We start from the raw sequence: 16,978 nt of genomic DNA on the forward strand, positions 1-16,978 counted from the left end.
ATAAAGTTAAAGTAGCTTGGGGTTGATGGGACTAGTTTTGTAGCCTGTTTTTAAAAGTTCCCTTTGTAAAACAAATTTTAAGGAGGAAAACGCTGTGTAATTGACTTGTCATGTAGAGTGCACGTTGTGTGATAAAGGAGGTTGCAGCTTTCCCGGTTAATTTTCCATTAAACATATTAAAAGGTTGAATACTTATAATGCGATTAACACAACCCACAGCAACCTGATACATTAAATGCTATGAATGAGTCAGCAACCAGGTCCTGATGACTTTAAAAGTTTCTACAGTTGAAAACGTGAGTGCAAACCTAGCCTTTGGCTATGTCTGCTCTGCAAAAAAAAAAAAAAAAAAAAAGGTGTGGGTGATAGTTGTGGCTTTTGCTTGTTTTGTTTTAACATCAAGATAGCTATCTTGATGTAAACTCCCAGAGGGGACAAGGCACAGGTGGTTTTTACCTTGACTAATTATATCAAAATAAAACTAGTTGTGTCTTGTCTCCTTTGGATTTTACATCAAGATCTTGATGTGGAAACCTCAAATGCATCTTTTAGCAGTGAAGACAGCCTTAGGCTCTGACTTCACTGCTAAAAAGGGTGTGTGTTTATTGCGGGATAATGAACACGCACTAGTTACCCTATTGTAAAATCCTGGTGGGGAAGAGGCACATTTAATTTGTACCTGGAGGTCACCCATAGGCAGGGGTATAGTGTTGAATTTGCCTAGCTGCCTCGCTGTGAAAACTGCAAGTGCCTGTCTCCATTAAGATTTTACAGCAGGATAGCTATTGCATGTTAATTATCCTGTGGTAAAAACACACCTTATTTTAGCAGTGAAGGCAAAGCCTTAGACAACCAGCACTTGCAGTGTTGGCATTCTTCCTCTGTTAGGGCAACCCCACTTGGGAGATGGAGAGGAAGGTCAGACACCAAAAGTGATTTGGCAGGTTCTGAACAAGCATGAGGTCTCTGAGTTAATGGAGTACTTAGTGTTAATTTATGAGTGTATCTATAACACTGACTGGAAATCGGGTTTACTTTGTGGTCTGGTATCTTCCTATTTCAAGTTCAACTTCTACGTGTTAGTGGAAAGTGAATGTGAATTTGTGAAAACATCCCACGTGTTTCAGAAATCAAAAATGGTGTGAAAAGACATTCAAACTGAAAAATCATACAAGTCAGATCACTAAAGTTTAGAGAATCAGGCTAATCCATTTATGTACATTTGTATACTGTTGCCCATCTCCTAAGGTGTAGCAGATTTCATGGGTTTGTAATGTCAGTTTCTCATTGAAGCAGAAATCAGTGATGTGAAGTCAAAGTATTCTCTAGTGTAATTTGTTTATAAGATGTCCATGAGCCCTGTTTCCTGGAACAGAGGATCTCATAAACTGCACCAAGGTAATTCCATCTTGCAGAAAACTTAGGTGAGTATAGTGTCTGTTATATATATTTTAAAATAGAGCTTGTATAATTAGAACAAGTCAAGGCATCTGATATTTTTTGATGGCCTTTGGGCTGGCCTACACATAAAACTTGCATTATATTTACTAAAATTGAGTTAAACCAGAGCAAATCCTGTTTGGAAAACACTTAAATCTGTTTACATCAGTTTCCAGGTTTTTCTGGTTTGACTAAATCAATTTAAAAGGCGAATTTAGTTAAACCAGAGGAAATTTTGTGTGTAGAACAGCCTCTATGGCCCCAGTCCTTAAGCACGAGTAGTTCCATTAACTTCAACTCAGATTGCCATTAAATTCAGATTGCCAACCCCAAACATGCAAAATTCACGAGTGAGGTCTTAAAATCATGAAACCTGCTTAAAAATTATATTTTTTTATAAATTTGAGGCTTTTTTTTAATGGTTTGAGGCTTTAGGGAAACTTAAAGTTGGGGCTTTAACACAAAATATCAAAAGGCTCATGATCAAAATTGTGGGAGTTGACAACACTGATACCTTGCTGATCTAGGGCTTAAAATCCATATCCCTGAGCAACCTAACCCCAGCGCTACGTTGACAGGAGAATTCTCCCGTAAACCTAGCTCCTGCCTCTCAGGGAAGTGGGGGCTTGTCTATGTTTAAAACCCTACAGTTCTGCAGCCCCAATTCTGCAGGGAAAACATGAAATTCTGTACAGAACATTATTTCTGTCCGAATTCTGTACTGCGCAGTGGTGCAGAATTCCCCCAGGAGTAACATGGGGAGGGAGGTTGTACTGGTTTAACTAAACAGGTGTAATTAAAGCAATATAACTTTCTATGTAGGCAAGGCATTAGAGCTTGAGGCCAAGGCTAAACAGAGTCATTATCTCCTCATTAACTTGCAGTTTTTGAGCTAGTTCAGGTTAACTCTCTGTAAATGGGTGGCATCCTCACCCTGTTATTAACACAGTATATACACAGAATACGACATTGTCCAAAGTTACTTGTGTCAGAGATTGCCTTTATTATTAAAGTAATGATCCTAAAGCAGAATTGTATTTATAGACCTTAAGGTACCCCACAAGCTTCCTCTTGTCAAGGATGATTAGATTTCTTCCTGTAGTAATCTCTTGTCCCTTCTACTCTGTCTTTTGGCTAGAGAGACTCTGCCTCTTATGTTTCCTACTGAAGCTAATGCGATCCACCTATTCTGAGTGCTGGGTGGAGTCATCAGGATTGCTCTGTTATACTTTAAAAATATCTTTGCCAGCCATTGTGGACAGGCCTGCAATGTATTTCACAAATTTGGAAACGGAGACAAAGACTTAGAACACAGCCTCCAAACAAACTTTTTAAGCACTGCTTGCCCTATGCTGCTCTATATAAGGTTCTTGTACTGATGTTATGTGTCAGAGCACCTACCAGTAGTTCATTAAATGATGTGACTGACATCTATCACATGTGGTTCATTCCTGTCTTCAATGTCTTGCTGAACCATCTTTAAACTGAGTCTAAAACCAGTTCAGCAAACATAGTTCCTATCCCATTGCAGATAGGGTCAAAGATTTATGTAGTTGACAAAAGTATCCAAACACGATCAGCTGGATAAAAACAATCTTCTGAAGTCATAAGGTAATATAAATGAAGTTGGAAGTGTCCCTTTATCTAAGCCACCATTCTGGATAATACTCTTAGAACTATGGAAAAAGAATCTCTCTCGCCAATAGAATTATTAGTCAGCAAGAAGGTGCAGAACTTTGTGAAAAATTGTTTATTAGATAATTTCCTGTTGCAGACTAGCTAGAAGAGGGCCTTTTTTTGTGTATCACATCAAATGATAGCTTTTATTTTTTTAGGAATGATGGATTGATTGTATATGCACCCAGCTCCTCTATGGGATCTAAGTTCCGAATATGGACACCTATGTTCAGTAACTAAATACCACATTGTGAGCTCTCAAATGAGCATAGATGAATCTTCAGAGGGCCTAGGCTCTCATTTCAACCCATATGGAGAGGATCAGATAGGTAGAAGATGGATATCAACAGAGTTGGTAAGAGGGCCAAAAACTGAGTCTATGTGAAAAAGGAAGAGGAAAAGTCCCCTCAATTTTGGGTGTGCGCATTGTGTTTCAGGATGAGTTTTCATCCTGAACCATGTGTGTACACACAATGGAAGGCAGGAGGCTTGTCTAAGACTTCAAAAATTAGAAGTCAGACCCTGATGCATTTTTAAAAAAACCCTCATGATTTTAAATCAAATTCCATGACTTTTTGGGGGGGACTCTGTCTCATGGTTTTAAAGTTGTTGGGTTAGCAATACTGTGTGTGTGTGTGTGTGTGTATGTATATATATATGTGTGTGTGTGTGTGTGTGTATATATATGATGTAGAAAACTTAATGTTTGCATTTCCTGACACTTAATGTTAACTGTGCAACCTTAGTATTGCATTGACAGAGATTTTTGCATTAACTTGTATTTGGAGAAGAAATAGCCCGTGCTCACCAGTAGCATGCTCAATTCAGCTTTGAAACCTCTCCTCACTGAAAGGGTTTGGGGGTGAAGGGGCAGTTCTAACCTCTTTGCAATGCTGTTCTTGAGGCATGTTGCTGAAAGGCTGGGCGAGCAGGACAGTAATCCATTTTGGATTCAGATCACTATCTTTGCAATCAAAATGATAGAAACATCCTGGATTGTACAGTAGTCCTGTGCCTTTTCTCCAGTGGCAAGCTTCTTAGCCAACATTCACCAGTGTGGTAAAAATGCTTGAGGTTTGTGGATGCGACAGTTCCCACTTTTGTTTTGGGTGGTGAAGCTGCACCAATGGGGAATTAATGCTAAGTCGTTTGCTAGTGTAAAATAGCCTATGAGCTGTTGATGCCAGTCAAAAAAGAATCTCTAATTGTGTCACGAAATGGGATGAGGATGAGGGCAGCGTTTCAGGAGGAATCTGCAAAAATCATAGAAACCAATGAGCACACTCAGAAACCTTTCAGATCGCTGCTTTTTATCACCCAAGGACTGTTTAGATGTGTGGTGAGCATTCTACAAAATGGGGAAAATGTCTTTTCCCGCCTCTCCTTGCTGCAATCAAAACTTGGCTAACTAAAAAGCTGGCAAAGTTTCCTTCCCCAGAAACTGATACTTGCATGAAGACTAAGGCCTGGTCTATACTAAAAATTTGTGTTTACATAGCTGGGTTGGTCAGGCCTGGGAAAAATCCACATCCCTAAGTGGCATCGATGTGCCGACGGAACTCTGCTGTAGACGCAGCCAGGTGGGCAGAAAAATACTTCTGTTGGCCTAGTTATTGTCACGTGGGACAGTGGCGTTCCCACAGCGATGGAAAACCCCCCTGCCATTGCTGTAGGCTGCGTCTACACTATGGGATTATGCCGACATAACTATGGCACTGCAGATAAGCTGCTATAGTCTCCGTAGTGTAAACATGGCCTGAACATGGAGCTATCAGCTCGAAAGGAGCTGCAGCAGGTAAAGCACCTGCTTGCATCTAGAAGACAGACACTCAAGGGCAGATTTCAGAGTAGCAGCCATGTTAGTCTGTATTCACAAAAAGAAAAGGAGTACTTGTGGCACCTTAGAGACAGACCGCACCCCACCCCACTTTAGATAAGCTATTACCAGCAGGAGAGTGGGGTGGGGGGAGGTATTTTTTCATGCTTTGTGTGTTTAAAAAGATCTTCTACACTTTCCACAGTATGCATCCGATGAAGTGAGCTGTAGCTCACGAAAGCTTATGCTCAAATAAATTGGTTAGTCTCTAAGGTGCCACAAGTCCTCCTTTTCTTTTTACTCAAGGGCAGAGCTACCTGCAGCATGTTGTCATCAGACTGCTTTCTACGGTTTTAACTCTGGACATTCTCCTCTGCTGATGAGCTCTTCCATCCTCTTTCATCACCGCTTCTACTCGCCCTTCATGCTCCTTTCCCTATTCGTCACTTGCTTGCCTTCAGTGCCCCCCCCTCCTTTCCTTTGTTTTTCCATTTAACAAATCCCCTCCAAAAAACTTAAACCACCTCAGTTAGCTTCTAAATTCACTTGCAATACATATAAATATGGGAAAATTTAATTAAAAAAAAAAAAAGTTAGCACCTGAAAATGCAGTTAATAATGGCTGCAATAACGATAGTTAATAACAAATAAATTGGTTAGTCTCTAAGGTGCCACAAGTACTCCTTTTCTTTTTGCAAATACAGACTAACATGGCTGCTACTCTGAAACCACTAACAATAGTGACAGCAATAATCATATACGTGGGCACACGTTCTGGAGGCTATTTCCCATTTAAACTATACCCGTTTCAAAGTAGACCAATATAGCAGTTAAACACTGACCATGGTTCTCTTTAGATCTGTAATTCCATCTTCAACAACTTACCGTCTTTCTGAAATGCTCATTGAGAGTTTTTTTGGCTGTTCCATGGAACAGCTTTGATTATTTTTTTTAGTCACTTTGTGGTTATTTTAAGCTTCAGAAAACAATAAAATGTACTCCCCCCCGCCTCCCCCAGCTCCTCTCCATGCCTTTATGAAAGCAGAATCTGTGTAGATAAAGCACAGTTGATCTGTTAGGAATTACGGTTTCTCAGTTATTCTTTTGGTCTTGCATATCATATCTTTTATGTAGAAGAATGTTTAAAGGTGCAGTGTAGAACAGTAGGATGAAAGATTCCAGTGTGCATTGAAGAGTTTTTGTGACCTAGGAACCACCCGTTCTTTAACTTTTTTTTAAATTTTTTGTTTTCAAAGTGAATTTTAGTGCTCATGAAAGCTGCTGGCTTTGATAGCTGTAGAGATTGAAACCCTCTACCCACAGATAGCACACGTGGCAGCAGCATGGTCTAATGGTTAAAGCATTAAATTGGGACTCAGGAGCAGCCTTCTGTTTCCAGCTCTACCGCAGCTGCCCGTGGGCAAGTCACTTGATCTCTCTGTACTTCGGTTCCTCATCTGTAATATTTCTGTATCTCATGAAGCTGTTAGGAGAATTCATTCACTAATGGTTCTGAGGCACTAATACGACACCAACAAGGATCTTAGAAAAGGCAATATTCGAATTTTAAAAACTCTTACACTGTCCTCCAGAAATGAACCTCAACTCTGACCTGACAGGATCACCTCTAGGTAAGACTGTTGTTTGCAGGTTTCCTTAATCCACGGCTGATCTTCAGAGATGGCTGCTTGTGGTGATAATGTGTCATGTGGAAAATTGTGCACTGGAAGCAAGACTGAGAACCACCAAACTGATTTCATGTAGGCTACCAAACCTCATGAGATGATGGGGGACTTTTGGTCACTCCTTTCCACATTCAGGAGTGCCAAGCAGGCTCAGATCATAGATCACTCTAATCCAACCATCTGTCTCAGGAAGTGGGCAGCATTCGATATTTCAGGGACAGGAAGAGCCCATACCACTTGGCGTTCCCTTACCTAACTTGCAAAGCTGTTCCTGTGATTAAGGACAGAAGGAATTCCTCCTTCCTGACCCTCTCAGTCTATCAGCTTATTCCCAGAAACTTCCGATTTAATTACCCATGTCATCAGAATGTGCGTAGCTGCAGGTTTTATTAATGATCATAAAGTTATTGAATCCTCTTTAAAATTAATCCATACATCCAACCATTGTGGTTTTTCACTGATCAGCTCTGGCAGCAGGGAATTCCACAGATTGGCTTGGCACTTCACAAGTCCCTTTTTATTGGTTCTAAATGTACCGTCTCCCTCCTACTCCTCCTCCTCCCTGTGCTGGCCTCCCAGCCTCTTATATACTTTTCTCGCAGCTCAGCCCCCAGACTGGGATTTCTGGTGCGCTCTGCCTCTGTAAGAGCTAAACCAGGAGTGGGAAAACTTTTTGGCCCGAGGACCACATCTGGGAATGAAAATTGTTTGGCGGGCCATGAAAACTCACAAAATTGGGTTTGGGGTGCAGGAGGGGGTGAGGGCTCTGGTTGGGGGTGTGGGATCTGGGGGTTGAGGGGTGGGGTGTGGGGGGGCAGTGAGGGCTCCGGCTGTGAGGGCAGGCTTTGGGGTAGGGCTGGGGATGAAGAGTTTGGGGTGTAGGAGGGTGCTCCGGGCTAGGACCAAGGAGATTCGGAGGGCGGGAGGGGGATCAGGGCTGGGGTAGGGGTTTGGAGCATGGGGGGTGAGGTGGTGTAGGCTCCGGGCGGCTGTTACCTCAAATGGCTCCTGGAAGCAGCGGCATGTCCCTTCTCCGGCTCCTAAGCAGAGGCGCGGCCAGGCAGCTCTTTGCGCTGCCCTGTCCGCAGGCACCGCCCCTGCTGCTCCCATTGGCTGTGGTTCCCGGCCAATGGGAGATGCGGGGGTGGCACTTGGGGTGGGGGCAGCGTGCAGAGTGGAGCCCCGTGGCTGCCCCGATGCGTAGGAGCTGTAGGGAGGCCATGCTGCTGCTTCTGGGAGATGCGTGGAGCGGCCCCCGACCCTGCTCCCTGGCTGGAGCACTGGAACGGGGCAAACCCCAGACCCTGCTCCCCAGCGGGAGCTTGAGGGCTGGATTAAAGTGGCTGGTGGGTCGCATCTGGCCCGTGGGCCATAGTTTGCCCGCCCCTGAGCTAAACTGAAGTTTTACCCTCCTGAGAGTCCATTTACCAAGGTAAACAAATGATTTACTGACCTTCCTGCCTCATTGCTGCAGACTGTTGCTGCTCACGGGCACTCTTTGCATCCTATCCTTAACGTTCTTTACTCCATTTCAGTACCTCTTGCCTGGACAAAGCTTTATGACTTGGTAAATCAGTCTGAGTGGTACAAAATCAAATGCTTTCCTGAGATCCTGATAACTTATATCTACTGTTTCACTCATGTCTAACCTAACAATTTGGTTGTATAATAAAAAGGATTTCAGCAGATTTGTCAAGCATGACCTTCCTTTTATGAAGCCGTACCGGTTGTCCTCTATTAAATTATGCATTTCCAAATGTTCTGCAGTTTTGGCTTTTATCAACACTTGTAATACGTTCACACAGCTGACGCTGGGTTTTCTGATCTAAGGGATTTCAACAAAAATCTTTGTCACTCCTGTGGAACTATAACATTGTATAAGTATAACGTTGTATAAGGGGACATGCTGGATACATTGTATATGAGAAGGCATGCCAAAACATGTTACAAAGTATCTGAGGGAGCACACGTAGGGACAGTTAGCTTTTGAATGGAGAAGCAATTAAGATAGAGCCAGCACGTCTGAGAAGCAGGCATCAGAATGGAAGGTGTGAAGGGCAATTAGTTAAGTTAACTGGAAGCTGTTAAAGGAGATTGTTAAGGGTGGCAGGTAATTGAAGATACATGACTGGTCTCAGGGATCTCGAAGGGTGGTGACTAAAATCTTTTTCTTCTTTTGTCTGTAACTTCTCTGTAACTTGTTCTCCAGCAAGCTGTATAAATTAAGAGACACAAGCCCCACTCGGGGGGCTCACTTCTAAATGTATTAGCAGAGCAGCTTTGCTAATAAAACAGAGTGGTCTGATAAATTGTGAGTCTGAGTCAAACTTTGACACTCCCCAATGCGGTCTACAGATTTTTGCAAAATGCTTTATATAGAATTTTCCTTTAGTTTTCCAGTTTGCTTAATTTATCTTTTCAGAGGATAAACTTCTTGAGACTGAGATTATCTTTTCTCGTATCACTCTGGGCATCCTGCCTGTGTTTAATACAAAATAATCTGATCATTGTTTGCTAACCATCTGGTCTGTGTGCCATATGTGAAATGAGTGGAAGGACTTCAGTCTGGTCTTAGCAAGAAGTGATGTTGTCTAGTCTGTGGATAGGGCACTAGACTGGGAGTTGGGAGACCCTGGTTCTTTTTCCAAGCTTTCTCAAGCACGTCACTTCACCCCTCTGTGCATCTTTTTCCCTTCCCATCCTTGCTTGTCTCTGCAGGACAGGGGCTGTCTCTTAGGATGTGTGCCAAACACAATAGGGCCCTGATCTCAATTAGGGCCTCTAAGTGCTACTGTAATACAGGTAAGCGTAATTCTTAGCGTACAAGTGTTCATATCACAGAACCTTCAGGGTAGCCAGTATTAGCTGGCAGTCTCAAGAAAGAGGCTAAGAATTGAATGAACCGTTGAGACTCCCCTTTCAGGAGGAGACTCCCCACTGGAACATGTCCGAGGGTATGTCTTAATTGTAAAGGTAGCTTGGGTGATGGGCACACTGGTCTAACTCTCTGAGCACCCAAGTTACCCTTCCCGGGTGTGAACAGCTACCCCGCAAATCCATAGCCAAATTACTGCATTCTCACTGGTGCTGCACACCCCACTGTGTGTCGCTAGGACTTCTGGGGGAACATCCCATGATTCTTTTGTGCTTTTGTAAGCTGAGCAGCTCTATGGTTCTTTTTCAGAGAATTGTGGGAGAACTTGTCTATGCTTCTGGGCTCAAAGGTGGGATTGTGGGAAGGTGCTGGAGGATTCTGCATGCTCAAGTGGTTTAGACCAGGGTTTCTCAACCCATGGGTCATGACCCAAAATTGGCTCTCCAGAATGTGTCAAAGGGTTGTATGGGAAGCCTGGGAGAGAGGGTTTGGATCCTGCCTCCACCGTGGTGGGGAGGCACTCTGGGGGAAAGGCCTTGTGGGAGCTGGGTCCCTGCCCCTAGATGGGTGGGAAGGCCCTGGCAATGGTTGCAGAGCTCTCCCTCTCCCTGCACTTGCCCCGCAGCAGTAGCTCATGGGGCTGGCTGGTCTCGGCACCCTGCTCTGGCTGTTGCGACCTGGTACATGGGGCTGCAGCACTACGCAGATTTGGCCCAGCTGCTCCTCCATGGTGATGGCAGGGGGCCAGATGGGCCAAATTTGAGCATGTGGTACTGGACCCCATACTCTAGAAAGCAACACCACTTGCTCAGATTTGGTCCAACTTACCCTATGTCGGGGCATCAGGCCAAATCTTAGCAGTTCTGCAACCCTGGAGGCCGCAATGCCTGGAGCGAGGAGCCAAGCCCAGCCTGCCCCTCAGGAGAGGAGCCTCAGGAGCCACCACTATGGTATGCCTGGTGCACTTATTTAGTGCTTACTACGTTAATTTGTATATTATTTATCATGGATAAGAAATATTTAGTAAGCCAGACGTTTTTTGCACTAAAACTATTTATTGGGCTGTGACAGACCCCGAAGGTTTACAAGTGATTTAGTTGGGGATTGGTCCTGCTTTGAGCAGGGGATTGGACTAGATGACCTCCTGAGGTCTCTTCCAACCCTGATATTCTCTGATTCTATGAATGGGTCCTGAGCCAAAAAGGTTAAGAATCACTGGGAGGAGCTTGGAGGCAGGGAATTTTTAGTGAAGGCTCCTCAGCTCTGGAACTTGCTTCCCAGAACCCAGATTTATGCACCTTTAGGTCATGTTGCAGAGCTTATCTTTTGTTTAGAAGTTTATTTTGGGAAAGTGGGTGAATGGACTGTAATGACTAGCGAGAGAGTCCTAGATTACGTTTGGAAGGGAAGATTTCATATTTTGGATACTAGTCCTATTTTTGTGCATGCACCAACAGCTCCAGATGGTCACATCTTAAAATAAGTTTTTTAATAAATACAGCACTTGTAGTTGTCAAAGCCCTGTTTAAACATTAATCTGAACCTCTACTATGAATAAAAGGGCTCTTTATTATAGCACAGAAAGGCATAACAAGAACCAGTGGCTGAAAGCTGACCCAAGACAAATTTAAATTAGAAATTAGGCATAAATTTGTAACAGGGTGATTAACCATTGGAGCAAACTGCCAAGGGAAGTGGTGGATTCTTCATCTGAACATGTTTTCAGATCAAGACTGGCTGCCTTTTTGGAAGAGAGATTCTTTTGCCAAACACAAGTTATGCTTTAGAGAAATGCAAATTATTGGGCTCAATACAGGGGTCTTTGGGTGAATTGTGATGGCCCATGATATACAGACAGCCAAACTAGTTCATCTAATGGTCCCTGCTGGGCTTAAATTCCATGGGTAATTAGAGGAGTTCAGTCTGTACGTCTGTCTGTTACTTTTGAGAAGAAGGATTGTTTCATGATCAGATCACAGGACTGGTGAGATGGATTCTGGCAAAAATTCAGCCTTGGTACAACTTAATTTTTTAAAGACAATGGTATTACACCCAGGCTGAATTTGGCCCATGCTGATTTAACAATCCTCCTCCATGGGTCATCAGCAAGGTTTGGAATTAGGCCCTTCAGCACCATAGCACAGACCTCCACCATTTGAGCTAACGGAGCAGTTCCATTATCTGGTAGCAGTAGTAGTTTTTAATGGACCATCCACTGGGGCAGGTGCAGCACACATTCAACCAACAGTGTAAAGTTTTGTGGCCGCAAGCCAGCAACTTAACCTTTCTGTGCCTGAGTCATCTTCTAGAAAATAAAGACAAGACTTTCCTGCCTCACAAGTGCATGAAGACTTTTTTAATTAATTGTTTGTAAAGACTTTTTAAGATCCTTAGACAGAAGGTACTAGAGAAATACGAAGTAGTATACAAAATACAAAGCCTGACCCACTCAAAAAAAAAAAAAAATTAAGGGGAAAAATTTCTCTTTTCGAAATAAAGTGCTATCAGTGAGATCTTAACCAAGAAACTTCCTTCTTTCTTTTGCTGGTGGTTGGGGTCAGGGGAAGCTGTACTTCAAAACATCTAATTGCACATAGTGAGAAATGAAGAAAACTGAAGTGGTTCCCAAGAACATATTAGAAAATCTGAACTAAAATGAGAAAGATATCATGTCAAGTGAGACAAATGCAAAGTTGATACTCCAGTGCTTCACACATCCACTTGTCCTTGGCACAGAGAAAATGAGATTTTTAATATCTGAGAAACAGATTGTCATGAAGACTCATCATTGTAAATTTAAGCTGCCTTTACAGTAACTTAGGCTGGGAACAGGGTTGTTCATTACATTCAATTCTACAATTGTGGACATGATGTCCATATTAATACTGAATTTTTTTTATATTGTCCCTACTAGGAAAGTGAAAAGGGCGTTGTTGTGTGTTTTCCCTGTATTACTAACAGGTAATTTATTTAATTAATAATACGAAGAGGGCAAAGGTTTGTGAGTTTTTACTTGCATATCATCTATAGATTACAGTGGCACCTCCTTTTGCTGCTGTGATTAAGGCTGGCTCAGCATGTTGGTGTATAATAAAAGGAAGAGGGCATTGATACACCATTGTAGAAGTTTGTTGATGGCTGTAGTCATGTTATGTAGGCAGAATGACCTGGCTAAAATCTAGGGAAATGTGGTCTAGATGAAATTACCATGAAGTGGGTGCATAACTGGTTGAAAAAACTGTACTCAACAGCAGCTATCAACGCTATTAAATTGGGAGGACGTATCCAGTAGAGTGGTGCAGGGGTCTGTCTTGGGTCTGGTACTATTCCATATTCACAATGAGGACTCAAGTAACAGTGAGGAGAGAGTGCTTGTAAAATTGGTGGGTGACACCAAGCTGGGAAAGGTTGCAAGCACTTTGGATGACAGGAGTAGAATTGGAGAAATGCTCTGAAGCAATAAGTTGAAATTCAGTAAAGACAAGTGCAAAGTACTACACCCTAGGAAGGAAAAAATCAAATACAAGATGCGGAATAACTGGCGGTGCGGTCGTACTGCTGCAAAGGATCTGGGGATTATAGTGAGTCAAACAAATAGAATATGAGCCAGCAATGTGGTGGAGTTGCGAAAAAGACAAATATTCTGGGCTTATTAACAGGAGTTGTATGTGAGACCCGGGAGATAATTGTCTTGCTCCATTTGGCACTTGTGAGCCCTCAGCTGGAGTACTGTGTCCGGTTTTGGGTGTCACACTTTAGAGAAGATGTGGACAAATTGGAGAGCAACAAAAATGACAAAAGGTTTAGAAAACCTGACCTATGAGGAAAAGTTAAAAAACGTGTATGTCGAGTCTTGAGAAGAGAGGAGTGGGAGGCTTTTATACGTTAAAGGCTTTTATAAAGAAGGTGGTGATCAATTGTTCTCCATGTCCATTGAAAGTAGGACAAGAAGTAATAGTCGTAATCTGCAGCAAGGGAGGTTTAGGTTAGATATTAGGAAAAACTTTCTAATCATAAGGGTAATTGAGCTCTGGAATAGGCTTCCAAGGGATGTTGTGGAATCCCCCTTACTGGAGGGTTTTAAGAACAGATTAGACAAACACCAGTCAGCAATGGTCTAAGCATACAGTAAAAGCTGTTTTATCTAGCACTTTGCCAACCGGAAAGCTCTATAAACCGGCATTTCTGATCTTCATTGGAAGTCTGGTTTATAGTCTGGTTGGCGCACGGCCGGCAGGGAGTGGGGATGCGGGAGGGGATGCAGAGCGCAGGCTCTGGGAGGGGGCTTGGGGCTACAGGTTGGGGTGCAGGGTGCTGGATCTGGGGGGCACTCACCTCGAGTGGCTCCCTGCAAGTGGTGACCTGTCCTGGCTGCTCCTAGGGAGCTGCGGAGCCAGCGTTCAGGGCAGGGGCAGCGCGCAGAGCCGCCTGACGCACGCCTCTGCCTAGCAGCAGCCGGGACAGTTTGCCACTTGCAGGGAGCCGCCTGAGGTGAGTGCCCCCTCGATCCTGCACCCCAACCTGTAGCCCCAAGCCCCCTCCCAGAGCCTGCGCTCTGCATCCCCTCCCGCATCCCCACTCCCTGCCGGCTGTGCGCCAACCAGACTTCCAATGAAGATCAGAAATGCCGGTTTATAGAGCTTTCCGGTTGGCAAAGTGCTAGATAAAACAGCTTTTACTGTATGCTTAGACCATTGCTGACTGGTGTTTGTCTAATCTGTTCTTAAAACCCTCCAGTAAGGGGGATTCCACAACATCCCCTCCCGTGCCCCAAGCCCTCTCTCACACCCAAACTCCCTCCCTCTTAGTTAACTGGCATTTTTCTTTTACCGGCACCCCCTTTTCTCCAACATGCTAGATAAAATAGCTTTTACTGTACTTGTTCCAGCCTCAGTACAGGAGGCTGGGCTACATAATCTCTTGAGGTCCTTTCCAGCACTACATTTCTATGTTTTCATTGTTTCTCTTCTTAGGGTTAGTCAAATCAGAGAGTCTCTTGAGAAGGCCCTTTGCTATTTCTCCCTGATCAACATTAGACCAACTTTCCTTTTGGGCAAGGAGGATCAGTTGTAACCCTCTCCAGAGGCTGTTGGCACTGTCCCTACATTAGCTGGAGGAGTCACTAGTTTCCCCTCCTCTTTTTCCTGTTTAACCTCATCTACTGTCACAATTTGAGCACTATGGCTACCCCTAAGGATCCCAGATCTACCCTGCTGTTCCATCTGATGTTTGTGACTGTTTGCTGTCTGAACATCCCACGTCCACCCCAGCCTTTAACATGGAAAAAATGAAAGTCTCCTATTTCTTCCCAAAGCCTTTTCTCTTCATCTCCGTTGAAATTCTACTGTCCTAACCATCACCCAGGCTCACAGCTTGTCACCCTTTTTAGATGTTTCCTTCTTCTCTTCCCTTAGAATCATAGAATATCAGGGTTGGAAGGGACCTCAGGAGGTCATCTAGTCCAACCCCCTGCTCAAAGCAGGACCAATCCCCAATTTTTGCCCCAGATCCCTAAATGGCCTCCTCAAGGATTGAACTCTCAACCCTGGGTTTAGCAGGCCAATGCTCAAACCTCTGAGCTATCCCTCCGTTCTCTACTTGCATCCAGTTGTTTCCAGTTCTTTATATAGAACATGTCAGAAATCTGTACCATCCTTTCGTTTCCATTACCACCACTAAAATCCTTGTCTGTGCCTTGGTCATCTTTCACCTAAGTCCCTGCAGCCTCCTCTTTTTTGGCTCCCTGTATATCACCTAGCTCCCACTCCAGATTTTAAAATTCTGTTTTGTGGTGATGGAAAGTGATCGTCTTTAACTCTAGCAGCTATCTGCACTGCTTCTTCCTTGCTCTTGGCCTAGGATCAACATCAGAGCTAGAGTCCTGAACTCGCTATAATTAGGCCTTGTGCCCTTCAGAAAGTTTATATATATCTTAAGATGCGACTTTATTTTGTTTCTGTTTTAACACAGAAACTGCTTTGATTTTCAAAGCTGAAATTTGGCAGTTGGTCAACAATATGATCTCATTGCTTTTGTGACTTCAACTGAGGGAAAACATTTTTCATGCAGTTGAGAGGTTTAACGAGAGTAGTTGACTGTATAACAACATTTGGAAAGGGAGATTTGGAGGGCGCGGGGGAGAGAGGCTGACTTTCCCCATCCTTCAGTACGTTCAACACCGTGTCATGGCTGCTATCCCAGACACAAATTTTTTTGGAATAAATAGAAAAGAGGATGACAGGACCAATGTCCCCCAGTGCTCATCTCTTGCAGTCCCCAAAAATTGTTCTGGATCTGACCACTTGATCGTAATGGAAGATCCAAACTCAGCACAGGGAAGATGAACTGCACCCTTTCTCTCCCCTAAATCCATGCTAATAGGACCGAGGGGATAAAATATTGCTTCTTATCCAGCTGGAAGGTTTGCTGATGAGTGGCAACAGTTGAGCTTTTATTCATGCTGTTCTGTAAGTTTGTGTGGTGCCTTCTGGGTCCCTCTGTATTCCAGGGCTTTTCCATTGATGATTCTAGTTTCAATCATGCATGTTATAGAGTGGTCTGTCCCAGACTGAATGAAGTAGAGTGGTCTGTCCCAGACTGAATGAAGTACCCTATAATCCAAGTAACTCTCTCTGTAGTCTGCCTGAGCATGTCCTGCCTGCCTCGTCTCAAATGGATGATAGTTCTGTTTTTGCAGTGCTTTCAACTCATGCCACCTTGGGGAGCAAGTCACTAGAAATGGTAGCTAAAGAAAGCGTTATTAGGTCACCTATTTCCATAATATTTAGCACTTCAGAGCTTTTTGCAGACATTAACTAATCCTCATACACCCCTGGAAGGGAGATAAGTAATTGTGGCTAGCGTCATTTTACAGAGTAGTAAATGGAGGCACGGATTATTTTTACCCATGGCCATAGAGACTCTGTTGTAGTCTGGATTTCTTAGCCCGGAGACCTATGGTTATAGAACCAGATGCCACCATTCTCAGTAGAGTTCTATGTACATTGATTTGTATGTTTGATTATATATGGAGATGGATTTGTCACAGATTACCATGATAGTAATGAGACTTTAAAATATACCTATATTGATGCAGAGTGTACTTAGCTGGTCATCCTTTTGGGGCCTATAAACATCAGATTGTAACCTGAATCGTTGTAATGTGTATGGTGTTTAAATGTGAAGAATTATTTACTAAGGGCCAATTGAAATCAATGGCGAAGCTCCAATTGGTGTCAATGGGATGAGTCTGGGGCCCGAATGGTACTTGGAATACAACAAAATATTGAAAGATTGTATGAGAAATTCAAGGATCGCAGGGAGGATTTTCCCTAATTTATCATATTTAGTCGTGTGGTCCCTGTTTTCTGCTCTCAAAATGGTGGGTTCAGATTATTTTAATGTGTCTTTCTGTCTGGCTTTTATAAAGCTGCACATCACGGTGGTATCCAAGTTCTGTTGTTGTTAGCCAGATAATAAAACTGA

At 43.4% G+C, this 16,978-nt stretch overlaps 1 protein-coding gene across 19 annotated transcripts in view; it reads left to right on the forward strand.

The window, feature by feature from the left end:
• Positions 1 to 16,978, forward strand: part of HMBOX1 (homeobox containing 1) — a 159,619-nt gene that overhangs the window by 43,294 nt on the left and 99,347 nt on the right. Inside the window, exon 1 of one of the 19 annotated variants that reach the window (XM_043542087.1) lies at positions 12,413 to 12,454. The exons of 17 other annotated variants lie outside the window; for them this stretch is intronic. The gene's annotated coding sequence lies outside the window, so the exon portion shown is untranslated. Of the gene's footprint in view, positions 1 to 12,412; positions 12,455 to 16,978 lie in introns of those variants that run through there. One more of the 19 variants, XM_043542085.1, reaches the window with a different exon arrangement.

Source organism: Chelonia mydas, chromosome 3 (genome assembly GCF_015237465.2).
Source record: "Chelonia mydas isolate rCheMyd1 chromosome 3, rCheMyd1.pri.v2, whole genome shotgun sequence".
Lineage (NCBI taxonomy): Eukaryota > Metazoa > Chordata > Testudines > Cheloniidae > Chelonia > Chelonia mydas.